The 25,411-nt window shown below is 42.7% G+C and overlaps 1 protein-coding gene across 9 annotated transcripts in view; it reads right to left on the minus strand.

Moving 5' to 3' along the window:
- The window catches only part of POU2F1 (POU class 2 homeobox 1), a 127,769-nt gene that overhangs the window by 90,888 nt on the left and 11,470 nt on the right, over positions 1-25,411 (minus strand). For 2 of the 9 annotated variants that reach the window (XM_077342259.1, XM_077342261.1), the window contains exon 2: positions 2,537-2,608. The exons of 6 other annotated variants lie outside the window; for them this stretch is intronic. The gene's annotated coding sequence lies outside the window, so the exon portion shown is untranslated. Of the gene's footprint in view, positions 1-2,536; positions 2,609-15,610; positions 17,257-25,411 lie in introns of those variants that run through there. One more of the 9 variants, XM_077342260.1, reaches the window with a different exon arrangement.

A 25,411-nucleotide genomic window follows, 5' to 3' on the forward strand; every position in this document is an offset into this window, starting at 1 on the left:
GCTGCAGAACTAAGCAAATTGCTTTTAACATCAGCAAACGACTCCACACTACTGGTAACCCTACTCAAGAAATTATCATTTCTTGTGGACTAGTGACTGTCATGATGTGGGCCATCACCACCCTGAACTGGAATTTTCTGCCTTTGAACAGATGACCTTCCATGGTCCACCATTTCACATTGCAAGGCAGAGAGTTTGAGATATTTGCATTTTTCAGCAAATATAATTTTGATAAGGAAGCACTGTACGATATTCATGTAACCTCTCATCGAGGGAACCACATCTACAAATGGTATCATGGTTCCCAGGAGATGAATGAGAAATGTGAAGTCAGGCTTTTTTAGGATGCTACTTGTTTAGCTGCTATCTTTACTTTCTCCCTCTCTTATACCAGTGGAATCTCTGCTAGAGAAACAGCATGCTCTAGTGCACCTTTCTCAAATGTTTTACCATTGAGAAACCACAGAAACATTCTTCAGGTTAGCGAAACCCCAGAAGTGATGTCAGCAGGCCACCCCTCCCTGCCAAGCTCCTAGAACTCACATATCACTAGAAGAGACATTACCCAGACACTTCTACAGGATGCATCATCGTACTCCATCGCCCCTACTCCCCCAACGACAGAAACAGCCCAGTGGGCTGGGAGCAGGGTTGCAGCAGGCATCCGCTGCTCTGTCACCCCGACACACACCCCCAACGGGCCAACGCAGATAGGAGAGTTGGTTTTTATACCACACTTTTCACTACCCAAAGGACTCTTAAAGTGGCTTACAATCGCCTTTCCCTTCCTCTCCCCACAAAAGACACCCTGTTGGGTAGGTGAAGCTGAAAGAGTTCTGAGAGAAACTGCTCTGCAAGAACAGCTCTAGCAACATTGTAACCAGTCCAAGGTCACCCAGTGGGCAGCATGTGGAGGAGTGGGGAATGAAACCCAGATGTCCAAGTTAGAAGCTACCACTCTTAACCACTATACCAAGTTAATTGAAAATGAAATATTTACCTCTCTGGACTCCAGTCAATAACACATGCAAATGAGCCTTGGCCAGCAAAGATTCCAGGTCCATGATGAGCCATTTTGGGATGGGGAGGCAGGTTCACACAACCATATATGGCCATATCACGAGTTAATTATTTAAAAATAAAATTAATTAACTCCCACTCAATTGGGGAAACCCTTCTGGGGCCATCAGGAAACCCCAGGGATTCACAAAACCACTGTAAGAAAGCCTGGCCTAGAGGTTAAGAACAGCAGCTAATTTGGAGAGCAAAGTTGGATTCTTGATTTTGCCTGATTATCCTTCATCACTGCAGTTATCCTTACCACATGGCTTTTTGTCCATGGGAATATCATAGTTCCATAAGGTAATTTTTCATGGATAACAGAATTGCTGGGCAAGGCATGGTATGATCCTTTACTTCTGTGGCAAATTTGCCCATGTTTTGTAGACTACAACTCACTATTTTTTTAATGTGAGTCAAATTGCCTATTCCAAAGCCCCAGGTTAAGGATTAACATAAATTAGTAATTTAAATAATTTCTCCTCTAAACAAGCAATGAGTATATGGCTTTATCCACTCCCATGGCTTTTTACTTAAATAACATACAGGAAGGACTACCCTCTTTGTATCCTGTAATGCACCAGCCATTTATTTCACAGTAGCTGACCTTCAACTTGAAGGGCAAGCCCAAGTTTCTGAAATCTAGCTTATTAGCTTCCACAAATGTGATGTCAATCAAGGTCAGCACAATGCATAAGTAGTTCTGGGACTTAAAAGAAAAAACAAACTTCAGAAAGACTTAACACACTAGCTAAAAAATAATACATATTAGGAGGGTAAACTTCAAAAGAAAACTACTTATAAAGCAGAAAGAGAGTACATTCAAAATCTATAGAATGTTGTGAGCAAGGCTGTGGCCTTTAAGACCTGAAAAGCAGTTTTATCAGTTTAAGAAGAAAGCTTGGTTTTGAAACCCAGCTTCCACTACAGAACATTTTTAACTGGAGAAAAAAGCCTGTAAAAATCTGCCATGAGAAATCACCCTATATAAAACAGGATCATTTACTATCTGTGGGGAGAAAAACATTTTAAAACAAGATTTCATTTCCTACAATGTAACTATGCTTTATAATTCTCTAGGTCCTCTATTGACACATATACAATTTGTAAAAGTACAAAGATGGATTACTAGCAGCAAGGAAAGCAGCAATAACTGGCCTTATCATGACTGCAGATGACTTGCTGGAATGCTTCAGCTAACGAACAAGCATCCTCACCCTTCTTCGCTTGTCAGTCTTCATAGGGCACAATCGTTCATGCACTCATAAAACTCCTTAATACTATGGGCCAAGGACTGGCGTGTCTTCCCTGATATTATTCAGTGATCCTTCTGTGTGATTTTTCTCTCTTGTTTATCGCTACTAGGTACCTGATCTCTGAAAATTATTCAAAATGCTAAATATTAATCATTATCTACCAAACAACATGGACATTTACATTTTATCTAGTGAATAAATATGATCTGATCAGTAATTACCAGTAGGCCTTGCTTCTGTTTGAGATTATAATTTTGTGAGGTAAAGCAGGACACAGCAGTTACATGAGAAGGCTGAAACAGAAAGGAACAATGGGAAAAAAAGAAGCATTCAAAACCTGTCATGGCTGTGGGTAACAAGAAATAAACCATCTAAAGTCAGGAGGAGATTATCACGCATTATTCTCTAAAAGAGGAGAAATATTGTGAAATATTCCCTTTATAGTATATCTCCATTAAGGTGAATAAAGACTTCATTCAGCCTTAAATGAAAAGATTAGATGTATATTATTGTTATTAAATTTATTAATCTCCATTCTCAACAAAGCTGGCTTGTAGTGATTTACAATAAGATTATATACAATAAAAATCAATTTATACACAATAAAACAGCAAAAACTAACCCCCAACAGAATTTCAACCCCAGCTCATGAATCCCCTCCACTCAAACCTGACCCCGTACCCTCAAGGCTGATAGTCGAAAGCATAGAAGGTATCTAGATCTCTAAACCTCAGAGACATCCAAGGCACTGAGTCTACTAGCTAGGTGTTCTACAGCCAGATAGGGTGCTAGTATCCTCAATCGCACCCCATCCAGATGCACTTCCTGATTTGGCCCTTTCCTATTCAGCCACCACAGCACTATTTTGGAAGGGTTGAGTTTCAGGCAACTCTGCTTGAGTCACACCATCACTACTTCCAAACATCTGGTGAATGTTTCTAAGGGGGAGTCAGGCTGGCCATCCATCAGGAGGTAGAGCTGAGTGTCATCCATAGCCCAAATCTCTAGATCAGCTGGGCCACATGGCACATATAGATGTTAAATAATGTGGGGGACAGAATCGCCCACTTTGGAACACTACAAGCAAGTTGGTAGGTATGTGAAAAATTCTCCCCCACAGCCACCCTCTGTGTCTGGTTCTGGAGGAAAGAGATTAGTCATCAAAAGGCTGTCCCTTGAATCCCAATCCCGGTGAGGCAGTGGGCTAACAGCTAGTGGCTGACAATGTCGAACACAGCCGACAGATCTAGTAGCACAAGGGGAGCCATAAAGAAGTTTCTCTGCCCAAATAACAGCATTTCTATGGGGAGCATCAACCTGCCCACACCATTTTTTTATCCTATGTCAGACATCTCTTTTAGCCCCACAATCATCATGAGGGTTCCCAAACCCTAGAATCAGAACTTTACAGGGCTTAGTGGGCTGCAATGGGAGCTAGTAACAGCAATGTTCTGCAAATCTCACTCTAAGCGTAATATGGATTAAAATCCCATAAAATTATAAAAAGTACAGAACCATATAGCGGAAATAATCTATCTTAACAACCCAACTACCAGGCAGGGCAGCTGGGAGGGGGGGTATGACAACCAACCATGCCATAATAGAATCAGTGTAGGAACATATCTTCCAGGGGAAAGCCTCATCCGATCTTCCACTGGCACTGGCCTCATCCATAGATCTGGTGGAAGAGCTCTGTTTTGCAGGCCCTGCAGAAAGCCAAAAACTCTCCTAGGGCCTGCGGCTCTTCTGGGAGCTCATTCCACCAGGTAGGTGCCAGGACCGAAAAGGCCCTGGCCCTGGTTGAGGCCAGACATGCTACTCTGGGTTGGTACCGATAAAGCCCTGCGAGAGGCATAGGGCAACAAGTGGTTCTTCGGATACGTAGTTCCCAGACTGCGAAGGGCCTTAAAGGTCAAAACCAGAACCTTGAACCTGATACAATGCAGCTACCTCAGTACAGGCTGGATATTGGCTCTCCAAGGTGTTCCTGTGAGGACCCTAGCAGCCAAATTATGTACCAGCTGGAATTTCCAGGTCAGAGACAAGAGCAGACCCATGTAGAGTGAGTTACAGTAATCAATTCTGGGGGTCACTGTTGCATGGATCACCATGGCTAGATGATCTGGGGACAGGTATGGTGCTAGTAGCCGCGGCTGACAAAGATGAAAAAACGCCTGGCAGGCTAAATCTTAACCTGTGCCTACATCGTCAGCAAAGCATCCAAGATCACTCCCAAATTGCTGGCTTGGGGCGTGATGGTAAGTTGCATCCCGGCTAGGGAAGGTAAACGTGTTTGTTGTACTTAAGGTATACTTGGGGGGTTCCCAGAAACATCTGGCTAGATTCTATCTACATGGACTGACTTTTGATATGATCCAGGGCTTTTGTTACATATAAAATATTTAAACTTATTATTACTGGTGTTGTACCAGATGTTGTATAATTGAATATTATAATTGCATCTGTCATGGCACATCTTTGGAATGCTTCTGTAGCACCTTAAGTAATTTCTTTGGATTAGAAAACTGAATACCAAGAGAAATAGAACTACACCTAAAATTAATGTAATGTAGGTACATTATACAAAACAAATGAAAATACATACTGATCATAAGAAGTATTTTTCTGGGAGCATAAAATCTGTACTGTTTATTATAGTAACAAAGGCCATAATAGAACTCCTGTGTAAACTATATTGTTTATGATTTGAAACACATTTTTCAAGCAACAGTAATAAAAGCAACAGGGAAAAGTAGTTGGAAAAGGCATCCATTCTTATAAGGAGTGAACTACAAATATGAAAAACATCTTGCACTGATAACTCAGTTATGCTTTCAGACAGAAGCAATCATAGTTACACTACCTGTGCTTTGCTGCAAAGAGATTTTTCCTTAAGATAACTATCACCCAGAGATGGCAAAAACTAACAAAACAAAAGTAATTTTAAATTTGAGTATTAGTGTACAATACCTTAGTACTTGTACAATATCAGAGTGCCAATAAGGCTCTGTAAGCTTAAGAAATTATTTTGGGCTAATAAAAGTAACTCAAGACCACTGCCTCAGCTTGGCAGCAGTGACCAACCAAGATTCAAATGGTATTATATTTACACCACTTCAGAATTTATTCAGGATCACTATTGAAAACATAAGGTCTTTGTAATCACCTTTCAGTCCATACGCAATCAGGGCCCAGTATACCTGACGAACTGCCTCACTGTCTATACACTCCAAAGAGCTCTGTCACTTCCAACTGGTTGGTGATCCCTGGTCCCAAGAGGCACATCTGACCTCAACCAGGGCCAGAGCTTTTTCTGTCCTGGCCCCCACCTGGTGGAATAAGCTCCCTGAAGAGATCAGGGCCATGCCTGAGTTACCGCAGTTCTGCAGGGCCTGCAAAATGCAGTTCTTCCATCAGGCATTTGGTTGAGGTTGACCGAACCAACAACACTGGGCCTCTGAGAAACCCTGAGAAACCCCTCCCCATGAACTGATCCCCCAACCAACCTATGGGACCATAGTTGACAATGTTGTTACCATCGGTGTTGGAATTGTTGTACAGAAATGTTGTTGGAACTGTTGTTACTGGCTGCTGAGACAACTGTTACTGTTATCATTGTGTTGTTTGAAGTTGTTGAACTGTACTCATTCCTATGTTCTATGTAAACCGCCCTGAGCTGCAAGGGAGGTTGATGATTAGATAGACCAAATTATACATCAATGTAATGCAGAAAGGAGATTCTAATCAACTAACAAGGACACTTGTATAGCAAATCAAGGCATGACTATCATCTCTAAGGCACAAGACAAACTGTGGTCTGAGGCCCAAATCCAAATCCCAAAGATTTAATAGGAATATAAGATGTCTGCTGGATCAGACCAATAGTCCACCTAGTCCAGCATCCCATCTCACACAGTGGCCAACCAGTTCCTCTGGAAAGCCAAAAAAACAAGACAGAGAGGTTGAGCCCTTCCTCTGAAGTTGCCTTTTGACTCTAGGATTCAGAAGATTAGTTCCTCTGGATGTGAAGACTTTGAACGTGGTTTCAGAAGCTTAGTACCTCTGAACGTGGAGGTTCCCCTCAGCCACCATCTGGTCTCTAGCATAGCTACTAACCCCAAGAATACACCTTTCCACATACTAATGTTATACACCTCAGCTGCTTTTTCCCAGGTTGAAATTTAGGTAAAGAACACTTGAATCCCCTCTCCTATAGTATGAAAAGCAAAAGTGAACTCCTAATTCAGTATATCAGCTGACAAACCCCCTTCACAAATCCTGCCATGAGCAAATCTTTAATGTTTTGATGGGCCAGTGGGTTTTTGGTCAAACCTCTAAAACAAGTATTTAGATCTTTGTAATAAAAACTACTTTTATTGGTTAAGCAAGAAATAGGCAATTATAGACAAGTCTCCAATTTGTCACTTCTGAAGAAAGTCATAAGAGCGTATGGTGGTAGATCAGATTTCAGAGATTCCTAGATGCCACATCTGCCCTTGACCTATTTCAATCTTGCTTCAGGCTTGGATCTGAGAGCGAGCTTTAGTTGAGCTGGCAGATGAATAGTCTGCCATGGACTGATTATGCAGGGGCTGGAATGCCCGTGATGGCGGCGACAGGGCTTCGGGGAAAATCCCTGAGTATGCATGACGTCACCACCATCTGAGGCCTGGCCCGACCCAGGCCCTTGGAAGACGCGTGTTAAGGAAACATGGATTCTTCTGCGGGCCTGGATCCACCATGGGTTCAGGAGAGGGCTAGGTCAGGCTAGCCCTCTGTATAATCGGAGGAGCCGGGCCAAAAGCCAGGCTCCTCCCCTGACCTACGGCGTCCCTGCAGGACACCTCTCACCTGACAGGGGCATCCCCCCATTCCCACCATGGTGGGAAAGCAGCATGCTGCTCCCCACCATCATACAGTGGGGGCCCCATGCCCCTGATCCCCCTCACCACCACTGCTGCTGCGGCACAGTGTTCCCGGCGCAGGGCCGTTGTGTGCGCGGGGCCATTGCATCGGGGCAACCAGCACGCACCAGGGCAGCCCCTCCCCCGTGCAAAGCTTTTTGTCCCACCGCAACTGAACGGCGGCAGCCCACCGTGGCTGCCACCATTCATAATAGGTCATGGATAGTCATCTGTGCCAGATCTCTCTGAGATCTTTTAAATAGTTGGCCACTTTGTTCTTATTCATTGGTTGGGATGCGGGAGTTATTACTGGAGAAGCTTTCCTTCAGTGGAAGCTTTTTTGTCAGCTAGGATAGAGTTTCTACTGCAGGATTAGAATTAATGGACTATGTAGTGCCCCAGGGTTCCATTTTTGTGCTCTTCAATATTTATATGAAGCTGCTGAATTCAATCATACAGAGCTTTGGGGTGGGATGTAATTAATATATGAATAATTTCCAACTCTATATTTTATTACCTAAGCTTCCAGATGCATCCATCTCTGTTCTGAAATAATGCTTTGAGGCTGTGGTCAAGTGGCTCAGACAGAAGAAAACTGAATCCAGACAAGACAGATGCTGGTTAGAAAGACTAATGCTATGGTGGGATTAGATTCTCTTGTTTTGGATTCAGGAGCTGGCATCTTCAGAGCAGCTTAAGAGTCTACAAATGCTTGGTGTTTGAGAAACTGACTGATGCAACAATCAGGAGTCCTTTCTTTCAACTGCATCAGGTTCATCAACACAACCCTTTTCTTAGAGGCGTAAAGGGCCCACCTGGAGGCTGGCATCCCAAGAAAGCATCCCTTTTAGACATTGGAACTGCTCTCTGTAGCCTTCAGAGGAGCTGTGATTCCAGGGAATCCCAAGGCCCCACTTGGAGACTGGTATCCTGAGAAAGGAGCCCTATTCTTCGGGGAACTCATCCCTATGGTATTGAGATGAGCTGTAATTCCAGGGGATCCCCAGGGCCCATCTGTTGGCTGACATCCCGAGAAAGCAGCCATATTCTCCAGGCAAAACCAGACAAAAGGATTACAATGATAAAAATAATGTTATGGTTGAGGGTCACCACAACATGAGGAACTGTATTAAAGGGTTGGGTAAAGGTAAAGGTATCCCCTATGCAAGCACTGTCATGTCTGACCCTTGGGGTGACGCCCTCTAGCGTTTTCTTGGCAGACTCAACACGGGGTGGTTTGCCAGTGCCTTCCCCAGTCATTACCGTTTACCCCCCAGCAAGCTGGGTCCTCATTTTACCGACCTCGGAAGGATGGAAGGCTGAGTCAACCTTGAGCCGACTGCTGGGATTGAACTCCCAGCCTCATGGGCAAAGCTTTCAGACAGCTGCCTTACCACTCTGCGCCACAAGAGGCTCTAAGGGTTGGGTACCACTGCATTAGAGGCACCCACAGGTAGCAGGTTATGCAGCTCACAGTATCAGATGTAGTATCACCCTGTTTGTGGAGATTGTGACAACAGTGGTCACCCACACTATTTTGCCTTGCAACCTGGGGAGAAAGACACAAAGGAAGGACTAGACTGCTCTCCAGCTAGGATCAAGGCAGAAATAGTATGTAGAATTATTTGCACTTGGGAGTGAGGTGAGTATATTTGAATAGCATGAACAGGGGAGGTGAAATATTCCATGGCACATCCCAATCTGACTGAGATGCAGACTATTTAATACTACAGTGTATTATTTTATTTATTATTTATTCATATATACCGCTTGCGGAGGTTCACAATAAAAAGTAACATAAAAACATAGTCCAATCCTAAAAACATCATACTAATAATCCCCAAAATACAAACGTCACAGAACAGTCAAAAGAGACAAGTAAATGAAGCAGTAAAATATACCACTGGAGAACTACCAGACCTATTTGTGTGATGAAATGCAGACTCATATTTGAAGGATGATTAGGAGTTGCATGATCATGCTGAAATTGACCTGCAAGATGCTAGATTTTCTAAAGTGAAGAAAGATAAAGTACCTTGACATAATTGATTAGTTCAGTTTTCCTTTTGAGATCTTAACATGCACAGTTAAAATGAGTTTCTGCTCTCTATCTAGTCTGTCATTGGTCTTGTTGCTAGAAAAAAGTTATCTTCAAAATGTCTCTCCATTATGGCTCTGGCTTGTGATATAAAAGATACTGACTGCAGCCATGCATGGTACTTGAGAAAGTTAGCTGTATCCACAGACTGAACTGAAACCAGCAACAAATTGAGAGGCAATGACTTGCTACTTGATGAGCCTAAATGCTCTGTCTTTTAAGCTCAAGACCCTCTGCTGACATCTTTTGGGAGAGGGTCTGATGCTGGCGGTATTTTCTCCCTGACTGAATTCTGATATCTGATCACCTGTTCAAGACATAGACAGACATTTGTTTATATAGAATTGACACTTCTAGGATCACTGGTGCTATATCCAGAAACTCAGTAAGAAGACTCTTGAAGAACCATGGTATCAAGAGAAGTGTGGTGATCTGTCTCACAGTGTGACTAGCCCTTGCATTACTTTGTCTAGATGTCGAGAAAGGCAGCCATTGAGAGTCCTCCCATTGTTTCACTGACAAGAAGTCACAAGTTGGATGTGCAGAGAGGGAACCCTATGTGCTGGCAGGGTTTCCAAGATGGAGATGATGTTCTAGAGTAGCGATCCCCAATCTGTGGGCCGTGGACCACATGTGGTCTGTTGACTAATTTGAGGTGGACCACGAAGGACGCCTTCTCCCCCCCCCCCCCCGGCCCTTTACAACACACTTCGGGTGTCATTGTCTCCCATCACTCCCAGATGGGACTATCTCATTGCAGAGAAACAAGCTCGGGGTTCCCATTGATTTGTCATTGTCATGAGTTAAAAGCTCTATGAAAATAAAATATTCCTTATGTTCATTGTTGTGTCGTGTCTGTATCTTATTTTGAAGGGATGTTTAAACATTATCATAGCGATCAGAGGGCAGTGGTTGAGAGTAGAGGAGTAAACTACCCCCACACACACCGGGCCTCAGTAAAATTGTCAAGCGTTGAGTAGTCCCCGGTGATAAAAAAGGTTGGGGACCACTGTTCTAGAGGACCAAGAATATTGGTTCTAGATCCTCTATCTATAGCAGAAGGGGCCAGGGTTCATGAGGCAGGGAAGGAACACTTCTTGCAGTGGAAGAGGACTGACATTTTGCTTCTTAGCCTGCCAATGTTTTTGAAGCTTTTGTTTCTGCTGCTTGACACAGACAGGCCAGAGGATGAGAGGGCACAGTGATACCCAAAGCTTAGTGGATTGGTTTCCCCTTGCCTGCTCCATAAATGTGAGGCACCAGATGCAGGTCTCTGCATTATGCTGCTTTCCAAAGCACAAGGAACACCAATCATGACTGTTGGCTGAAGGGAGCTCCTGCCTTAATAATGACACCTTTAGAAGGTAATCCTTTTCTACCATAGGTCCCAGTGTGTTACAGAAAACTACTGAAGATTAGACAAAGTGATGAAAACTGCAAGGAAAAAAAGTTCTGTATTATACATATTGTCTTTGAAGAGAGCCCTCAGAAAATTCTGTTGCAACAACTGACAAAACAGAACTGCATAGGACCACGCAACTCTTCCCTCTTGGACATGCATCATCTTAGCACCAGTAGCACCATATATGGCTCCAGTAGTTTATAAATCAAAGCCCTGGCACAGGCACAAAGACAAGTGTAATAGACAGAGATCAACCTATTGATCACCTAGTATTAATAAGTGATTGAATAAGCCTACCTTACATGAGGCAACATGCCATACACACTGATGGCATACTATCATGTTGTCAATATCACCTCATAAATCTCATGCAAGTGTAACTCAACCATGCCAGACTAAGTCTGAGCCTTCGGGGAGGGCGGTATATAAATATAATAAATAAATAAAATAAGGTTTGGTCTAAGATTATACTGTATATATGCTCTTCCCCAATAAGATTACGGTATATTTATTCTGCCCCAACAAATATCATAGGCCCCTCTAATTTTATTTGCACAATTTATTCCTGTATCATTTGTTGAAAATGCTCACTGGGATCAACAGGTCAAACTAAATACGGATGTCTTAACTCTTGAACACTTTGAGATGACTCAGTCTCTATTCTGATTTTTAAATTAGTACCTGGCAAACTACTCTTACCAATTCATCCAGGGTCTTTTATGCTACTGTACTGATCAAAGCACAGCTTACCATAAGGATCAATGTAGGGAAAAGCTGTGAAATGGAACTGGAAATTGGAAAATAGGTGGAAAACCATGAAATCTGATAAGAGAACCTTCCCTTGCCATTTCTGTAACTTCCACTGAAGCACCAGCTGGAAATTATTCAGATTAGGTATGCTAATATGGCAACTCACCTGCATAATTAGCTGTCCCAATTTACATATCATGCAAATCAGACCACCCACATTTGGGCATCCTGGATATGGCTCATTTCATGCAAGTAAAGAGAAAAAAAAAACCTTCAAGGTTTCAGAGAGAATTTACCCTCACCATATGGTTTTACAAAAGCTACCAAAAGTGAGATTTTTCTGGCAGGATGATATATAAATCCATGCACCATACTTACTGTTGGCTGTGTATCTGGGTAAATAAAAATTACTAAGAACTTACCATCTACTATTTATGCCTAAAGTTGAGTGGAATTCCTAGTACTTAACTGGTCTTCACAGGAAAAACTCTCATATTTAAATTGCAAAGAAGCCCCCATTGTGCTCCCATCTCTTTGCGGTAAATTGATCTCAGGGGATGACTTGGGATCCCAGATTTATTCCTGGTCAGTGGCTCTTTGTTCAAGCAAATAAGGAGGAAACATTCATTTCTATTTGAGAAGACCAAGGACGAAGCTGTCAATCTTCTATCACAACTGTCCATCCTGCAGCAGCCATATCCGGTTCTATCTTATACAATGATTGTAGTTTTCAGAAGAATGAGAATTCTGTTTTAACACAGCTGTACACAAAGAGGCACAATAGGAAGTAGTAAGAGAATTACAGGATGTTATTCTACAAGATAGAGAGCAATAGAAACCATGCACAAAGAAATTTTTGGTCAGATTCAGTAGAAAGACTATTACAGCAGCCTAATTGGGGGTGAGGGGCACCTTTGTTCATAAAATGGTCTCTTTTTTCCAGAGTTTGTGAACTACTTGACCTTGATAGACTGGGAAAAGAAGAGGGAGACAAAGAGGAAAAGAATAGAGAATTTTGCTTTGAAAATTCAGCTGTGCTACATGCTCTGCTGGCTCTTCATGATGCCAAAATAGGCTCAGAACTCACTTGAACCTCAATAGGGTTGTATGAATTGTTCTGTCTTACATTAGTCAAGATAGTAAGCAGAGGCAAAATCCAAGATGACAGAACAACATGGAAATAAGTCTATTATTTCTGGTTTCTTCTAATTTTCTTTCACTTATCTTTACCCCTGGACTGAATTCCAAATGACCATTTTTACACTATCAAGAAACTATCTGGCCTCTAGTAAGTGCATTACAAAGCATGCATTTTATCCACACTCTAATTAGCTTTCAGAAACTTTCATTTCAGTAGTCTCTGGAAAATCAAAATAAATAGTGCCATCTTGAGGACAGCACAAATGAACACTTGAGCAAGTTAACAAACGAGTTTTTATTTCCATTTTTACATATTTCCTTAAAACATGAGGCATAATGCATCCTATTCTTCCTTCAACAGAATTTAAGTTTCTGTAAATAAAGCAGCAGTCCCATTGCAATGTGAGTTTTTTTAACCAAATACAGTCAATGTTAAACAGTTGTTGCAAATAGCAACAGAATTTGTTCTATGGTTGTTTGTGTCTAAGATTTAAACACATATTTGATGCTACATGAACAAGATTCTCAACAAAATGCTGCTGATTTGAGATATAACATTTTTCTATCAGTACCCAAGTATATATTACCCAGGACCCGGTTAACTGAAAATGTTGTCTGTCTGACACTTCTGTTTCTGTTTAGCTGCTTGCATGGTGGCAATCTACCCTAATGCTATTATCACTTCTTTGTGATGAGTAGGTCATGGACCAGGGCTTCCCACCCTTTTGACCTAACAAACATCTTTGGAATTCTGAAGCAGGGTGGCAAGCACCAACATAAAATAGCTACCCCAATCATACCCACACGAAGAGGATGAGAGATATATGTGAAATATAACACAAACACACACACACAAGCATTCAAGGGGGGGCTACAATACATGCAGGCTGCAGATGGCAACATTGAACTATGGGTGAAAGGGAGCATAAAACCTAGAGAGAAGACCACCAAATGGGAAAGGGGATACAAACCGACCTCTTGGACCATCTTACTGGTGACTGGAGATCGCTCTTCCATGTCCACCCCCAGAGGCAATATTTTAAGGGGGGGGGAGCTGTTTTGAGAGCCAGTTTGGTGTAGTGGTAAGGAGTGCGGAATTCTCATCAGGCATGCCAGGTTTGATTCTGCACTCCCCCACATGCAGCCAGCTGGGTGACCTTGGGCTGGACACAGGACTGATAAAGCTTTTCTGACTGAGCAGTGATATCAGGGCTCTCTCAGCCTCACCCACCTCACAGGGTGTCTGTAGTGGGGAGAGGAAACGGATGGTGACTGTCAGCCGCTTTGAGCCTCCTTCGGGTAGAGAAAAGCAGCATATAAGAACCAACTCTTCTTCTTCTTCTAAGCCACCGTATTACATTAGAATCATCTTTAACTGCTCCTGCGGAGCGGATAAAATAAAGCAGTAAGGGATAAGGGGAGGAGATAGAGCCGGCTCTGTCCATGATAAAAACTCGGAGGGCCCAATCAGGAGCCGCAAAGCTCGAGGGCCAAGCAGCCAAGGGGCTGTCCATGGGACCGGCAGAAGGTGCTCTTCTGGAGGCCTCAAGGACAGGCCCGGCGCATCGATGACGCGGCCAGGCTGGGCCGAGGCCCAGCAGAAGCCTCTGGCCACCGCCGCACGTCCCCACAGCCCTCTGCCCGGCCTACAGTTGGCGGCAGAGGCTGGAGGTCCTACCAGAAGCCGCAGGGCCAGGGCTGCGCCATTCAGGAAGAAGAGCGGCAGGGAGCCGGTGAGTGGGGCGGGGATTCGTTGGCCGCTTGGGAGGGGGGGAGCGTGGTGGCGAGTTTTGGGGGGGCGGGAGATGGGCATGGGTGGCTCCCTGGGACCGTCTCCCTTCCTCTGCCCCTTCCCCCCTTTCAAAGCCCATTTTTATAAATGGGCTTTGAAACTAGTAGAATCATAGAATAACAGAGTTGGGACCTCATGGGTCATCTAGTCTAATCCCCTGCTCTATTCAGGACACTCACACTCTAATCGCTCATCTACTGTAACCTACCACCCCTTTGCCTTCACAAAGGCCCCGCCTACTTTCCTGAAGCAAGCTCATGACAATGCCACGATGCCCACAGATGCCAAGTTGGGGAACCTTGATCTAGAGCAACAATTTCCTCTTACTAAGCTCCTGTTCCATCAGAATATGGCATTCCAGCTGGCTTGGCCATTCCCCAGTCTTAACAGACCTATGCTATTATGCATCCAACAGGGAAGTAACCACCTAGGCATTTTGATAGAAGTACTCAAGTAGTTAGCACTCTTAGCTGGGGAGAATAAAGCTAGGTTGGGAAAGGATTAGAATGGTCCAATTAAGACCTTTAAAAAATTCATTGTACATTAAATTCAGTTTTAGCATACAAGGATATTTTACTATGGTCTGTTTTTCCTAATACAGAGGTACATCTATGAAAGGATACATATTTTACAAATTACATCAGTAACAGTCACAAACAAACAGATTACATAACTGAAGTATTCCAGGTCAACATGACCTCTTACTACAGAAAATGATACAGAATATAAAAATATATTCAAGTGTTAAATGCATGTTGAGAAATGCTACATTCTAGTAAGTAACATCCATTTAAAACTTGTACATAACTCTCACAAATTATTTTGATGCCACTCTCCTGATATCCCCCCTGCACCCATGCCAGTAGTTACATTCAAAGTATTAGTTCTTAGACCTGCCTCCTGATGGCGTTTTGTGAAGGCAATCATCTGACCATTCTTTAGATACCATTCTTGAGGAAGTGATATGCTCCCGAGCTTCGGAGTGACTTTCCTTTAGGTCACGTATTCTTGGGAGAGGCAACCCGATATGACAAAATTCTCAGCACCAAATAACATCTTTTATTTTAACTGCTGATTCGTCAGAAAGCAGCTATTTTGTTGCTAACCAGTCATTTCTATGAGAGGTCACAGATCTTCATACTTCATGTGTACATTTTTCCAAATCAAAACTTCCTAAGATGAATGACAGGAAAGTAAAGATTAATTTACCTTAACTATTGCAACAATTTAAAGCAGCCATTGTATTATAGCTGTTTTTGTGTGATCTCTCCTACTCATTTTCTCAGTTGCTGCACTAGTTTCATTTGCAACATAAATAGGCCTCAAAACCTGGTTTGTTCTCCAGCATGTGTACTCCCTTCCTCTTCTCCTTTTGTCTATGCATGGAGATCAGAACGTTGGACTTGCCAAGTTCTTCTTGAGGGTGGGGGACATACTCTGATACGTTTATGTTTCTCTTCCCACAATTCCTGGAGAGGAGGAGGAGCCAAAACTCAGTCTGGAGACTTCCAGAGCTGATAACAGTCACATGTGCCAAACAATGCTTACAGAACACTATGAAACCAATTGTTAGATCAGCAAAAAAACAATGAACACGGAGATTGGCAGTCAGTCACCCATTGGGAAGTCTAATAGGCTGAACACAGACCTTCCAATTAGGGTGAGTTCAGAGTGTCCTCATCAACCTCAAGAAGAAGGAAATGTCATGGTAAAGATGGCTCTGGGCCAGTGACAAGCTCTCTCAGCCTAGTCTATCTCACAAGATAGATTTGTAAGAATAAATTAGAGAAAAAATGAAGCTGTCAACTGCTTTGGGTCTCCAATGGGGAACAAAAGTGGGATGTGAATACCTAAATAAATTGCAGATGATGGTGGTGTTCCCCAACCACCGGGCCGCAGCCCAGTACCGGGCCGCAGAGGCCTCAGTACCAGGCCGCACAGCAGGGGGGAGGGAGGCGCGGGCGCACTGGTGGGCATTTGCAAACGTGCAGGCGCCTCCCCCCCGCGAGCGCTGCGCCATGGGGGGGGAGGTAGGCATGCCTGCTGGTTTGCGGGTGCTTGTCACCTCCCTCTCCCCCACGGTCCCCGGCCCGAAAAAGGTTTGGGGCTACTGATTTAAAGAAGTAGGGGGTGCTCTTTGTCACTGCTATGTTTAAGAAGCAGATTACAGCTTACCAGTCTTCTCACCTCTGAATTCAGCTAACCTGGCCATGCCAACTGATGTTATTGTGAAGATGGTCTATTGAACACCCTACATGGGGCTATGCTAAAACTCAAACTTAATGCAAAATGCAGCTGCCTATATGCTATCACAGACTGACCAACACAAACACATTATACCTACCTTAAAGAAACTGCATGATTTTCCTATTTGTTTCCAAGATCAGTTAAAGTTACTGTTCTTTACAATCACTATGTCCTACAAATACAGGGGACTATATATCCCTTTCCTGCTCAAATAATACAGAACAGCCTGCCTAAAGAGCCAGGAGAAAGCTATCATCGATTTATTTATTTATCTGATTTATATACTTCCCCTCACTGCAATGTCTTGGGGGAGCGTACATAGGACAGCAGGACTAGTACATTTAAAACATGAACATAGGGTGTAATCAACAAAAATAGGCGGACAGCAGTCAAAACTTGAGATTTTCTGCACAGGGTAACAGATCAGGTGGGGGGGGCAGCAGCTGGGCAACAGCTTTAGGTTGGGGTATGTGGAGTGTCAGAGTTGCTTGACGGGAGCCACGTTTGAGGGGGGCCCCTGTCACTGATCTCAACTGAAAGCCTGGTGGAAGAACTCAGAAATCTCCCAAAACGAGGATTACAGAAGTGTAAAGCCATCTAAAAGGCCTCTTCACTACTACTGTTTTGCTCGACCTCTGTTGAGTTAAATTATTGAACAGGCTGGCTAGTTACTACTTTTTTAAACTCATTTTAAATCAGTTGCCTTGGGCATTTTGATAGAAAGATAGGATGTAAATGTCTGAAATTAATAAATCTTCTAGCTTCTACTGAAACAGTCATATTAACGATGTATCTATATCTGGACAAAACTACTTAATTGATTATTTTTTAATATTTGGATGCCCCCACTCCAAATTAAAAACTTCTTGCACAGTCACCCAGACAACTTATTTATCTAGGAAATTATATATCACCTCACCAGAGACATGCTCATGGCTTGCTTTCTGATCCTGTGGTTCCATATCATTATCCCATACACTGTGAGTTGCTGAATCATCATTAAATCTATTTTCTGAAGAAAGCAATGGTCTACATTAATGGTCCCCAACCACCGGGCCATGGCCTGGTGCCGGGCCGCAAAGGCCCTGGCACCGGGTCGTGGCTCCCTCTCCCCGCCCCCCCCCCCGCAGTAAAAAACTTCCCAGGCCGCAAGCTTGCGGCCTGGCAAGCTTCTTACTGTGGGAGGGGGGGAGAGGGAAGCAGGGCTGCACACACGCATTGCGCGTGCACGGCCGAAATCGCTTGTCCCAGCCCCTCCAAGGTAAAGACTCCCCAGAAGATGAGCTTCCTATGGTTTCTATCATGCCCAAGTCTGTGTGTACTCCAGATGTTCCTGAGGAAGACCCTGCATCAGACTCTGACTGCTCTGTAACAGCAAGCTATTCAAGTTCCCTTAGGACCAACCAACCACAAGAGGACATGCCCACCTCCTAAACCTCCAGGATCTCCCCTGGAAATTGAGAAGGCAGCAAGCCAGAGCTAAAGCCTGGACTAAGTGGAGGAGTACAATCCGGGTCTCTCCGATTCTAGCATTTTTTCAGGAGGAAGGAAGAGGCTATTTCGTAGCTCTTTGCAGGACCAGATCCCAGACAGAGGAAAGGGAGCATATCAAAGTTCCCCATATAACCCTGCAGTTGAGCCTCACCCTTTGCCAGCTTAACATCTCATTTTAACCAGCTTGTGCTTTAGCCTAGAACTTGGCTGCCATTGAGCCAAAACAGAATAACTTTGATGATTGTTTCCTTTGGCAAGGCTCTGCTCCTTTACTTGTGTACTCTTCCCCCACCCCCACCCCTCAGCAGCTATAGTGCATTGTACATGCTTGATTTATATGTTTTTAACTGGTTTAATGCTGTACAAACCACCTTAGAAGTACTGGCAAGAAAATGCAGGATAGCTTTTAAAATAAACAAGTCTAAACTTATTATACGAATTACAGTTTAGACATCTCCCAAAATCATCCCCTCTAGATTTCTGATCTCTAAAGAGGTTGAGCAGGCTCACATCTGCTCCTCTGCCATACCCTAAGTGTGTAGATCAGGGGTAGTCAAACTGCGGCCCTCCAGATGTCCATGAACTATAATTCCCAGAAGCCCCTGCCAGCATTCGCTGGCAGGGGCTTCTGGGAATTGTAGTCCATGGACATCTGGAGGGCCGCAGTTTGACTACCCCTGGTGTAGATAATTCTATATAGTCTTAATTTGCTCCTGATTTCTGTAATCTCAACTAATAAAACAAACTGCATTTGAAAATGTCACAAAATTTATTCCATTCTAGTGAATATTAGGCTTTCTGACACACCTGGAAAAAGATGTTCTGTATTTTAACAGAGGCTTATTGTTTAGAAATGGGCATCTGAAGCTTTTCATGGCACAAAAGGTAAATAACATTCAATTAATAGTCTCTTTTCCAACAACCCAAGAGACGACTCTACACATGGACATCACCAGACGGTCAACACAGAAATCAGATTGACTATGTGCTCTGCAGCCAAAGATGGAAAAGTTCTATCCAGTCAATAAAAACAAGACCAGGAGCTGATTGTGGTTCAGATCATGAGCTTCTTGTTGCAAAATTTAGGCTTAAATTGAAGAAAGTAGGGAAAACCACTAGGCCACTCAGGTATGAACTAAATCATATCCCCAACGAATACACAGTAGAGGTGACAAATAGATTTAAGGAATTAGATCTGATAGACAGAGTGCCTGAAGAACTATGGACGGAGGTTTGCGACATTGTACAAGAGGTAGCAACTAAAACCATCCCAAAGAAAAAGAAATGCAAGAAATCAAAATGGCTGTCTGAGGAAGCTTTACAAATAGCTAAGGAGAGAAGGGAAGTGAAAGGCAAGGGAGAAAGAGAAAGATACACCCAATTGAATGCAGAATTCCAGAGAAAAGCTAGAAGAGATAAGAATGCCTTCTTAAATGAACAGTGCAAACAAATAGAAGAAAACAATAGAATGGGGAGGACCAGAGATCTTTTCAAGAAAATTGGAGATATGAAGAGAACGAAGCAGAAGAGATTAAACAAAGGTGGCAAAATTATACAGAAGAACTATACAAGAGCGAGCTTAACATCCCTGATGACCACAATGGGGTAGTTACTGACCTGGAGCCAGACATCCTGGAATGTGAAGTCAAATGGGCCTTAGGAAGTCTGAGCAACAATAAAGCTAGTGGTGGTGACAGCATTCCAGTTGAACTATTCAAAATCTTAAAGGACGATGCAGTAAAAGTGCTACACTCAATATGCCAGCAAATTTGGAAAACTCAACAATGGCCACAGGATTGGAAAAGGTCAGTTTACATTCCAATTCCAAAGAAGGGCAATGCCAAAGAATGTTCAAACTACCGCACCATTGCACTAATTTCTCATGCTAGAAAAGTTATGCTCAAAATCCTACAAGCTAGGCTCCAGCAATATGTGGACCGAGAACTTCCAGAAGTACAGGCAGGATTTCAAAGAGGCAGAGGAACTAGAGATCAAATTGCCAACATACGCTGGATCATGGAGAAAGCTAGGGAGTACCAGAAGAACGTCTACTTCTGCTTCATTGACTATGCTAAAGCCTTTGATTGTGTGGAGCACAACAAATTGTGGCAAGTTCTTAAAGAGATGGGAATACCAGAATATCTTATTTGTCTCTTGAGAATTTTATATGCAGGTCAAGAAGCAACAGTGAGAACTGAACATGGAGTCACTAACTGGTTCAAAATTGAGAAAGGAGTTCGGCAAGGCTTTATACTGTCGCCTTGCCTATTTAACTTGTATGCAGAGCACATCATGAGAAATGCGGGATTAGAGGAGTCACAAATTGGGATCAAGATTGCAGGGAGAAATATCAACAACCTCAGATATGCAGATGATACCACTCTAATGGCAGAAAGTGAAGAGGAACTAAAGAGCCTGTTGATGCGGGTGAAGGAGGAGAGTGCAAAAGTTGGCTTGAAACTCAACATCAAGAAAACAAAGATCATGGCATCCGGCCCTCTCAATTCATGGCAAATAGATGGGGAAGAAATGGAGATAGTGACAGATTTTATTTTCCTGGGCTCCAAGATCACTGCAGATGGGGACTGCAGCAAAGAAATTAAAGGACGCTTGCTCCTGGGGAGGAAAGCTATGGCAAATCTAGACAGCATCCTAAAAAGCAGAGACATCACCCTGCCAACAAAAGTGCGTTTAGTCAAGGCTATGGTATTCCCAGTTGCAATGTATGGCTGCGAAAGTTGGACCATAAGGAAGGCCGAGCGTGAAAGAATTGAGGCTTTTGAACTCTGGTGCTGGAGAAGACTCTTGCGAGTCCCTTGGACTGCAAGGCGAACAAACCGGTCAGTCCTAGAGGAGATCAGCCCTGACTGCTCTTTAGAAGGCCATATCCTGAAGATGAAACTCAAATACTTTGGCCACCTCATGAGAAGGAAGGACTCCCTGGAGAAGAGCCTAATGCTTGGAGCGATTGAGGGCAAAAGAAGGGGACGACAGAGAATGAGGTGGCTGGATGGAGTCACTGAAGCAGTAGGTGCAAACTTAAATGGACTCCGGGGAATGGTAGAGGACAGGAAGGCCTGGAGGATCAGTGTCCATGGGGTCGCGATGGGTCTGACACGACTTCGCACGTAACAACAACAATAGTCTACGATTTCTCCCAAGCAGTTAGCCACCCTAGTGAGTAACAGTGTAATTAAATTTTCTATTGAAACAGGCCTATACTGGGTTTTTAAAGTCCAGGACATTAGGAATCAAAAGAAAAATCTCTTAACTGCTTGGCATTTTAACATTCCATGCAGCTTTGCAAAGTTCAGTTTTCTACTAACATCGACGGTGATGTTTTCTACTTTAATTCTCATTGCTTGTAAGACCTTCCAATCTACCTGAATATTTCACTCTTCACTACAGCCTATACTTCAGAAATGTCTTAAGGCACAGAGACATATTTTAGATTAAAAGAAATCTGAAATGGAAACTATGTATCCATTTAACAGCAGCAATGCAGATGTAATTGGGGGGGGGCAAAGAGAATCCATTAATAAGCGCAGTGACTGCATGTCCTTTGTAAGGAATACCTACATATTACCTTTTCTGTATTGAAGCAAATGGTCTTGAGCTTTCAGGAGGCCTACATTTCAAGTGGTGTATAAGTTATGCAGACAAGTCACATTAAATACAGAAATTGGCTTGAATTTTATTTTATCTCATGCCACTCTATTTTTTCAAAATCCTACATTTTATTTCTGCAACCCCTATTTGAAAGATTTCCTATAGACCTAGTTTACCAAGTTTCTAGCTCACAACAGAAAATAAGTATCATTTCCAGTGTTGCAACCAAGGCCAAGTAAGCTTTCCAAAATTCTACTGAGACCTTTCATGTTGCCTACAATAGGTCATGCCAGACAGTTTTTAAGCTATTTCAGTATTAACAAAACCATTCCTGAAATTGAGATGGGCTTACATTGTTAAAAAATGTATATGGGAAGTAGGTACTTAATGGGAAAAGTAACAATTAGATGAAATTGAACAGGAATGTAAAAGGAAGAATTTGGAAAATATCCCTAGAAGGGAAGATTAATTGGAGGATGTGGAAGACCAGAGGAATAGAAGGTTTTTATATCCCACTTTTCTTTACCTTAAGGAACCTCAAAGCATCTTACATTCACCTTCCCTTCCTCTCCTCACAATAGGCACCTTGAGGGATTGGTGGAGCTTAGAGTTCTGAGAGATCCGTAACTGTTCCAAGGTCACCTAACAGGGGCATCATCCCTGGTTTTCCAGTTTACAGTCTGCTATTCTTAACTACTATACCACACAGACCAAGGGCAACGAGGGTATATTTAATAAAGCCCAAAAGATGATGTGACAGCATCCTCAAGTCGGATCTATGGATACTGCCACTATTTAAAATTTAATGAAGTGATTTTAAAATGCTGCGAGGAGCCCAATCCTGATTCGGTCTGCAGTGCAGAATGAAAAAGCATTGGAGAAGCTAAGCAAGAATGCCTCATTGTGCCACACTACTAGCCTCATCAGTATAATACTCGGATTAATCAGTGAAAGGCACTAATAGTAGTGAACATTCCTCTATCCATGTAACCCTGAGAAAGCTGGTTTCCAAAACCTGCATGGATTAACCACACAGGTCAACAGATGTAGAAGGGGGACAAAATCATCCTCCTTGTTCCTCTGTTAGCAAGAGATGAACTGATGGCCTACATGGTTGTATTCCCCCTTCCACAACTGAGGATGCATGTATTTTTTTTTAACCAGCCATTATTTCTTATGCCATCCAATTTTTTTCTCCCAATTCCCTCTGGAACATGCAAAGAATTCAAGAAGAGGGGGTAACCAATCTGTTACTCTGTATATTGTTTTAGAAAAACCAACTGCATTTTTACAGAATGTTGGACTTGGTGTAGTGGTTAGGAGCACTAACTTCTAAGAGAAGCAGATAGCTGTAGTATTTAGCAGCATCAACTTCTAACCTGGAGAGCTGGGTTTGATTCTCCACTCACCCACATGCAGCCAGCTAGGTGACCATGGGCTTGCCACAGCACTGATAAAGCTGTTCTGACTGAGTAGTAATATCAGGACTCTCTCAGCCTCACTTACCTTGCAGAGTGTCTGTTGTGGGAAGAGGAAAGGGAAGGCGAATGTAAGCCACTTTGAGACTCCTGGTAGAGAAAAGTGGCATATAAGAACCAACTTCTACTTGCATAACCTCTGTTTTCTCCAAAGCCCTGACAATACAAAGTAAGAATTTAACCAGTCACTAAGCAATAGGGACAGCATGCACCTAATTCTCACATGGATTATCCCTTTTCAGATTGTTTATTTGAAGAGGCAGATAAAATAAATGAATATCTACCATTTGTACGAGTATATTAGATGAAAGCATTGGCCACAATTTATAGCAATTGTCCATGCAACCTAGTGTTGTGGCACTCCTGAGGGTGTTTGGGAGTGAAAGGAAATCTTAATTGCAACACTGTAAATAATGTATAGTGTAATATGTTTTGATTTACTTAGTAAATTTATGTCACTTCTTCAGAGTTTTGCTATTTGAAACGTTATTATGGATAGCAAGTGTAGAGCCACGAAAGTTTCTCCAACCTTAAGCTACATAAAACAGAACATTTAAAATGCATCTTGGGGAACATTTTTAACCTTTATTCTTTTTAATCAAAAAATAAGGCTAAGCAATACAAATAATTTACTCACAAGTTGTCAGTTACGTATTCTGAGCACTTCACATTAACTTTGAGTCTCCTCTTCTTGCCATGGAACTGGCGCCATACACATTTATTTATTATATTTATTATATTTATTATATTTATTATATTTATTATATTTATTATATTTATATACCGCCCTCCCCCGAAGGCTCAGGGTGGTTTATAGGAAACAGAAAACAGATACAGATCATAGGCTTGCAGTTCAGTAGGTCCCAGGCTGCCACCTGGGTGAATGTGTCCTAGGCTTGGATATGTCAATGACCACTGTCTTAAAACAGCTAAACAGACATTAGTTTTTGCCAGTAAGAGATCTGTGGGGCTTAAAACGAGCAGCCTATTTTTACACAATTATGCAACTAGATCTATATGGCCAATGAGACCCATAAAGTCTCCTCTTTCTTCATGGTGAACCTCTTTCTGAATGAAGTGAAAAGGGTAACAGTGGCTTCTTATATGGAATTAAGTTCTGCCATTTGGAGTCCCCCCCCCAAAAAAAAATCCAAATGCTGCTCCTTCAATTCAACATTCAATGTTATGCAAAACAGAAGAAACTTCTTTTCAGAGAAGGAAATTTAAGTATATAACGAGACATTTAGTCAGCTACACTTTAACAATACTGTACTTTCCAAACAAGGGTATCACCATACACAGCAAGAAAGCAATTCTGTAAAAATGTAGTTGGAGAATAAGCCTCATTGAAATCTTATGAGCTGCTTCAAATTAAGTAATTCTAGAAATGGACTGCAAATATCTAGGCACAATATGTCCTGTGACGCATCCCAGGTCCTCCAAGTCTCCTCCTACTGCAGCCCATCAGAGCCATTCATTTGGCTACCATCCATGCTCACCTCTTTTACATCAACAGCTCCAACCCTTTTGTTCCCTTTGTTGGAAGAAGCAAGAAAGGCTCATCTGGCTCAGTTCCAAAGGTGATTCTTTCAAGGCATGCCTTTGATAGAAACTAGTTGAGTGGCAGATTATATTTGCAGTGGATATGAGGGCTGCCACTTTGTGCAAGAAAGGTAGAATAAAAGCTTCTAAATAAAGTTAATGAAGTGACATGGCAACTGTGAGAAAGTTAGCTAACTTGAGCTCATACTTTAGCATTCACAGCATTTCACAAATACATGCTTGAAAATGTGAACATGACCTCTAATCAGAAATACTCCATAAGATTCACAGCTTCATTCTGAACTTTCAATTTAAGCTTTATGGCTTCCAAAACATGTCATTTTCTTCTCACTGTTTTTATACATCACTCTGTTCCTTGCCTGTGTGTATCTATATTCAAACATTCACCTGCTTATTACACAGTACAAAAGATGGAGGAATCTGAGGTATGAGATACAAGAGGTGTCAGAAGTTGCTGTCTATAAAGTTCTTTCGTCATGTTAAAGCAGTGATTCCCAAAGTGGGCGCTACCGCCCCCTGGTGGGTGCTGCAGCGATCCAGGGGGGCGGTGATGGGCCACAGGTGCATTTGGGGGCGATGAATAACTGTAAGGGGGCGGTGAAACCATAAAAGAAAGAAG

This window comes from Paroedura picta, chromosome 6, assembly GCF_049243985.1.
Source record: "Paroedura picta isolate Pp20150507F chromosome 6, Ppicta_v3.0, whole genome shotgun sequence".
NCBI classification, from domain to species: Eukaryota; Metazoa; Chordata; class Lepidosauria; order Squamata; family Gekkonidae; genus Paroedura; species Paroedura picta.